Below are 7,833 nucleotides of genomic sequence, written 5' to 3'. Positions count from 1 at the left end.
GACTGAGTGTATAACAGAGCTCCACAGCAATAATACTCCCAGTAATGTGTCTGAGTGTATAACAGAGCTCCACAGTAATAATACTCCCAGTAATGTGACTGAGTGTATAACAGAGCTCCACAGCAATAATACTCCCAGTGATGTGTCTGAGTGTATAACAGAGCCCCACAGCAATAATACTCCCAGTGATGTGTCTGAGTGTATAACAGACCTCCAAAGCAATAATACTCCCAGTAAAGTGTCTTTAAACTAGAATACATATGTTTACAAATATAAATTTAATTTTCATTCCATGTGTTGCTATTAGTAAATAACACCTACAATTTCTAAGAAAAACCCTGCTCCTAGCCACACTACCACTCAAAATGCTAACATTAAAGGGATACTCTAATGACCAAAACAACTTTCGGTTTACTTTAGCTTAACACACTGACGCGTACACACTCTCAGATACATATACACTGATAGACACACACATCCTCACTCTATCACATCATTGTGATAGACACACACATCCTCACTTATTTGACAAACTCTGACAAACACACACAATCAATGAGACACACTCACTGACAGACGAACATGACAAACACACACACTCACAGACAGACACACACATTAACTGAGACACACACTTTAATTGAGAGACACACACACACTCTATTTAAATCCACCCAGCCTTTGGGAGAATTAGAGTGGATTCTTTCTCTCGGGTCCAGTGTGGCTGCTGCCTCAAATCACTCTCTCAAGGGCCTTAAGAGTATGGCTTGCTAATTTGGAGGGGACATTGATTGATCGGGGAGTCAGTAGGGAACATCTCTTGGAGAGTCTCAAGAACTTTAGCCTTGCCACTGAATTCTGTTCAGAAGCCTCCCTAGACATCACTCGTATGATTGCTAAAAGTATGGCCCTGTCTGTGGCCTCTAGAAGGGCTTCATGACTTCATTCGTGGGGAGCCGACTATGCCTCCAAGGCATCCTTGTGTGGCCTTCCGTTCCAGGGAGATCTATTATTCGGTAAGGTTCTGGAGGATGCCATACAAAAGGCTGCAGATGGCAAAAAAAGCTTTTTTGCCGCAAGTTAGCAGAAATACTTTTTCCTCTTCCTGGAAGACTAAACACTATAATGATCGGTCCTTTCGGGACAGTAGAAGAAATAAACCAGGAAGGGAGTATTCTAGAAATTCCTCTTGGAAAAAGTTCTCCCGTTCGTCGACCAATAAGGCTTCCAGAGAAGGAGGAGCTATAACCTCTGGGTCTTCAGGCCCATTCAGGGATTGTGGGAGGAAGATTGAAGATCTTTTACCCGGTGTGGGCCGCAAATATCACAGACGTCTGGGTCAAATCCATCATAAAAGAAGGTTACAGGATAGAGGTTTCCTCTTACGCAAAATCTGCTTTCTTCAGGAAAATGAAGGTGTCGGCGGGCATCAAACGAAGGGCCATGAGGGTCTGCATTTCTACTCTTCTGGAACAAAAGGTTATAGAAGAAGTGCCAAAAAAGGAAAGGTTCCAAGGAGTTTACTCCACAGTGTTCTTGGCTCCAAAACTCCAAGGAAAGTGGCGTCTCATCCTGAACTTAAAAGGAGTGAACTCAATGCTCAATGTAAGAACATTCAAAATGGAATCTTTACAGACCATCTTAAAAAGCGTCAAAAGAGGGGATTGAATGACCACTACCAAATCCCTATAAACTGCGATCATGTGAAATTTCTCAGATTCTGGGCTCTAGGAAGGCACTTTCAATTCCGGGGACTCCCATTTGGCCTCAGCTTGGCACCAAGAACGTGCTAAAAAGTTCTTGTCACTTTGATAGCCTTCATAAGGGTGAGAGGTATCAAAATCTTTCATTACTTGGACAATATCCTTATCACAGGTCCATCTCATAGGATAGTGGCTCATCATACTTTGGTGACGATGAACATTCTTCGAGACCACGGTTGGCTTCAGAACGTAGAGAAAAGCTCCCTAATTCCTTCGCAAAAGATCATATTCCTCGGAGCAGTGACAAACACTATCTCTGCCCATGTGTTCCTATCTCCAGAGAGGGCAATAAAGATCCGAGACAAAATCAAAAAAACTGCAAGGTCTCGAGACTGCCTCAGTGAGAGAAGTCATGAGTCTCCTTGGTTCTTTGACATCAAAGATTGGGCTGGTAAAATGGGCCCAATGGAAGTTTTGCCCTGTCCAGAATTGCTTCCTTCTTCAATTCGAAAGAATGGAAACGGACTGGGAGCAAAGTATAACTCTGCCCCTGCTGCCAGTAAGAAAAGGGTTGAACTAATGGAAGGGCAAGAAGAATTTGACAAAAGGCTTCCCGTTGGAGGAACCTCCTTGGAACATTATTACAACAGATGCCAGTTCCTTTGGATGGGGTGCCTACTTCAATTCCACATGGATACAAGGGAAGTGGACCCGAGAAGAGAGCCGCCTACACTCAAATCTAGAGCTAAGCTAAGAGCTATTTCCAAAGCCATCTTGGTTTTCCTCCAGATGATCCAAAATTCTTGGGTCTTAATCAAAACGGGCAACCGAGTGGTTGCCTCATATGTGAACAACCAAGGAGGCACAAGAAGCAGATTGCTCTTGAAGGGACTAGCTCCCTTGATGAAGGTGGCCATGAACTGTCTCCAAGGTCTGAAGGCAATCTATCTTCCGGGTTCAGAGAACGTTACTGCGGACTTCCTCAGCAGAACAGAAGTTCTTCCAGGAGAATGGAGACTTCACCCGGCAGTCTTCTCATGGATTGCCCATCGGTGGGGCATGCCCCAGATCGACCTGATGGCGTCTTACCAGAATCGTCAGGTGGAGAATTACTTCTCTCTCCATCCAGACAATCAGGCGATGGGCCAGGATGCTCTCTCTCTTCCTTGGTCATTCGATCTGGGGTATGCGTTCCCTCCCCTACCCATGATACCCAGATTCCTGTGAAAAGTCTGGCCTCGAAGGCCATGGATTCCTCTCTTAACCATGATGAGTCAGAAACGGCCTTTGCCTCTTCTAATGAAGGATCTGCTGACTCAGGGCCCAATCTCCCATCCTCATCTGGAACACCTCAAGTTGGGGGTATGGGTTTTGAAAAGGAAAGACTTCGACAATTAGGTCTTTCGGAAGCAGTGGTCAATACCCTGTTGCAGTCTCGGAAGGCTTCTACTTCATCGTACCACCATAGGATTTGGGATATATTTAGAGAATGGGCTTCGGCCAAGAACGTTGACATCTTGCATCCTCGCAATAATCAGATCTTGGATTTCATACATTGTAACAAATAAACATAAAAAACATACAAACAATACATTTGAAACAGCGCTTTCAGAATTAACATTTTTAGTCTGTCCTGATATAGTTATTGTCTTTCTCTTGAAAATTAATTATAACCTTTTTTCCTTTTCCTGTTTTTTTTTCCTTCCCCTTTTACTTCTTTCTTTTTACCCCTTGTTTATCTACACCTTTTTTATAGTTGTGTCAATCACATATAGGTCTTTCAAGAATCTTAATCCATTTATCCCATATTTTATAGTTTTGTCATACTATTACAGTAGTAGGAGGATATTCCTCTTTCCATTTTACATGGATATATGATGGCTTCTTTGCATTGTTGCCAGGAGTCTATTGCTGTGTTTTTCCAGTTTCTGGCAATGGACATTTTAATAGCCATCAATGCATGGATTATAAAGTATTTCTCTTCTTTCGCTAATTGTGGTAATTTCAAATGTAACAGTACCATTTCTGGTGCCCAATTTTGTGCGATGCCCAATATTTTGTTAATCTCTGCTAAAAAAAACTCACATGCTCCCCTCAACGGTGCACAGTTCCACCATATATGTAATTCGTCTGCCTCTTCTGCTCCACATCTCCAAAATCTCAAACTTTCTGTATTTGAAAACTTTTGTATCTTTGCCGGGATTAAATACCATCTGTTTAATATTTTGTAGTGTGCCTCCATAATGTTTAAACAATGGACTGTAGAATAAACCGTTTGGAGGGCCTTATACCAGTCTTTTAACTCAATTTTAATTTTTAAATCTCTTTCCCACTTAAACTTAGCTTGAGGTTGGATCTGCACTTTAATTGAGTTTAATATTTCAACACATTTTGTTAGTAACTTTGTGTTTTTTTCTGCATTTATCAATTTATTCAGTTTAAAAGCTGGAGAATGTTCATTCAGATGGGGTACAACTCTATATAGGAAGCTTTTTATTCTTATAAAATTTAAATTCTGTGATGTTGAGATATTAAAGATAGTACAGAGATCCTTAAAGGACATAATATTATTTTCATCAAATATGTCAGAGATTTTATTGATGCCATGTCTAGTCCACTGACTTACATCTATATTGTCTATCCATTTCCTCATATATCTAAACGTTACAACATTTTGTCTTTCACTTCCATTTGTTTTTTAAGATGAGTCCAGTACTTGACCTGAGGGTTAAATATTATATTTTCTGTTTGACATAATTTATATTTATTACGGGATAGTGTTCTTATAGGCCACATCAATTTGACTATATTATGTGGTTCCGTAAATCCTCTCCCTCTAGGTCACACCAATCTTGTGAACATATCTCATAATTAATTGTATTTACTGTGTGCATCAATTGTGCGGCTTGATGATACAAAAAAATATTGGGAAATCCTGTCCCCCCTTGTTTATATATATATATATATTTTTTTTTATAATTCAAGGTTTATTTGCATAGTTTTTATATACATCAGTAAAGGCAAATATGTGTATCAAGAGTGATATGTAGCTTTACAATTACATGGTATAGCACTTTACTTGATAACATAACAGAAAATAATATGAGGCTACAGCACATGGTTCAATCTGAGTACGTCTCAGTGTATGTTGGTCTCAATATGTTATTTTAATTTAGGTCTGAATATCACAGCAGTATCAAATCGTGTCATTGGTTTGATAGCCAGTTATGTCAGGCAGTTCTGGTTTGGTGGGATTATAAATGATAGGTTCCGTCTCATGAAGTCAGGGATTAATCATGTTTTGTTTGCTAGGTGCTGTTGGCTTATAATGGTAAGACAGTATATTTAGACGTTGTAACAGAGAGCCTATTTCATCTTGAGGTGCCTATCTAGTATGTCCAGCCTACTCGGTCTAAGTCAATGTCCTCAAGTTGTTAGCCTAAGTGTCAGGGTACCTGTTGTCTCTACCTCAGAGGAGGTGAGACACTTAGACGTTCATCCTCTCGGAGGGGTTGACTCACTCGTTCCTCGCAGTTCTCTCGGCCGTTTACACGCTGGCCGAGAGGGATCCGCTTCCTTTTATGACGCGGCACTCAGTAGCCGACGTCATGACGACAATCCGTTCCGACCTGTCAATCAAGTCCCGAGCACTAATCCAATGGCCAATGGATCCTGCAGGTACAAACACTCAGGTTGGTCCTTCCGACTCTAGATTTGACGCCATGGATCATAGAATGGACCAGATGGCTCTAGCGCTGCAGGCTCTATTATCTCGTTCTAGTAATCAACCAGAAGAGATGCGTACTACGTCCATCTCCCCTGTAAGTTCAGGTCTAGAGGTAGCCACAGTAGGTGCTTCTTCCCGTATTATTCCCCCTGTACGTTATGGTGGTTCTCCGGAAAAGTGTTGTGGTTTTTTAAACCAAATAGGTATCCATTTCGAATTACAACCCCGCTCCTACCCTACAGATAGAGCGAAGGTTGGATTCATTATTACACTACTCATTGATAAAGCTCTGAGATGGGCCAATCCACTGTGGGAGAATGATAACCCGTTAGTCTATAATTATAATGCCTTTGTCGCTGCTTTTAGAAGAACTTTTGACCCTCCAGGTAGAAAGGTCAATGCAGCTAGATTACTGTTGCGCCTTAAACAAGATAACCGAACACTTGTGGATTATGCACTAGAGTTCAGGTCCTTGGCGGTAGAAGTTAAGTGGAATGAACAGACTTATATAGACGTATTTTTAAACGGATTATCAGATGAAATTCTAGACGAGGTTGCTACAAGAGAGCTTCCTGAAAATTTGGAGGATTTAATTTCTTTTATTTCTCGTATTGATGAACGTTTAAGAGAGAGGCAGAACACTCGAGATAGAACCCGTAGACCTTCCTTTAAACTAGCTCCCTCATTTCAAAGTCCTGAATCCACAACCTCAATTTTTCCAGAACCTATGCAGATAGGCAATACTCGCCTCTCAGAAGAAGAGAGACAGTACAGGAAAAGGGAGGGGTTGTGTATGTATTGTGGAGTAAGAGGTCACCTACGCCTAAATTGTCCTAATCGCCCGGGAAACGCTCGCACCTAAGTTTCTCTAGAGGACAGGCCTTGGGTGTTTCTATTTTGTCCTCTATACATAATTATAAAGATCACAGGCTTCTGCTACCTGTTTCTTTAGCTTGGGAGAAAGGAGTACTAAAAACGATGGCGTTGATAGATTCCGGAGCTGCTGAGAGCTTTATCGACCAAGTTTTTGTTACTAAACACTCTATTCCATCCCAGCTAAGGGACACTCCCTTGGCCGTTGAGGCCATAGATGGTAGACCATTAGCTGAACCTGTTATCTTTCGTGAGACCATACCTGTTAAATTAACTGTTGGTATCTTACACGAGGAGGGTATATCTCTTATGCTTATTTCGTCTCCTTCTGTTCCTATAATCCTGGGGTATCCATGGTTAAAGAAACATAACCCCATTATTGATTGGGAACTAGGGGAGATAGTCTCTTGGGGTCAGGGGTGTCAGAACAGGTGCTTACAGAAAGTCTCACCACTTTGCGTAGTTAACGCACCGGTTAATTCTACCCAGTCTACAGACCTACAAATACCGCCTCTGTACCTGGATTTAAAGGCAATCTTTGACAAGAAAAATGCTGATACTTTACCTCCACACAGGTCCTTTGATTGTAAGATTAATCTTCTACCTGGTACTATGCCCCCGAGGGGCAATGTATATCCTTTATCCACTAAGGAGAACTTAGTCTTAGAGGAGTATATTCGTGAGAACCTAGACAAAGGATTCATTAGGAGATCCTCCTCTCCTGCCGGGGCCGTTTTTTTTTTTTTGTGAATAAGAAAGATGGTACGTTACGGCCTTGCATTGATTACCGAGGCTTGAATAAAATAACTATTAGAAATGCCTACCCGATTCCTTTGATTACTGAGCTCTTTGATCGTCTTAAAGGCTCCAAGATTTTTACCAAGTTAGATCTCAGAGGGGCGTATAACTTGGTGAGAATTCAGCAGGGAGACGAGTGGAAAACAGCGTTCAATACTCGTTATGGGCACTATGAGTACACGGTAATGCCTTTTGGGCTCTGTTATGCACCGGCAGTATTTCAGGACCTGATCAATTAAGTTCTTAGGGAATTTCAACATGATTGTGTTATTGTATATTTGGATGATATACTGATACACTCTAAAGAAATTGAGACCCACCACAGACAAGTCAGAAGGGTATTGCGCAAACTTCTACAACATGGGTTGTACTGCAAATTGGAGAAGTGTAGTTTTGACCAATCTCAGATAAACTTTCTTGGTTACGTGATTTCTGGGGACGGGTTTAAAATGGATCCGGATAAACTCCAGTCTATTTTAGATTGGCCATTACCCAGGGGTCTCAAGGCTATTCAGAGGTTTATTGGATTCTCCAATTATTATAGGCGCTTCATTAAAGGATACTCTTCTATTATTGCTCCTATTACCAATATGACCAGACAGGGGGCTGACACTAAGACTTGGTCTACTGAAGCTCTCGTTGCTTTCAAAACACTCAAGGAACTTTTTGCTTCTGCACCGATTTTAGTTCACCCTGATACGACTTTGCCTTTCCTACTCGAGGTAGACGCCT

This window comes from Pelobates fuscus, chromosome 1 (genome assembly GCF_036172605.1).
Source record: "Pelobates fuscus isolate aPelFus1 chromosome 1, aPelFus1.pri, whole genome shotgun sequence".
Classification (NCBI taxonomy): Eukaryota; Metazoa; Chordata; class Amphibia; order Anura; family Pelobatidae; genus Pelobates; species Pelobates fuscus.
This window is presented reverse-complemented; position numbering follows the sequence as displayed.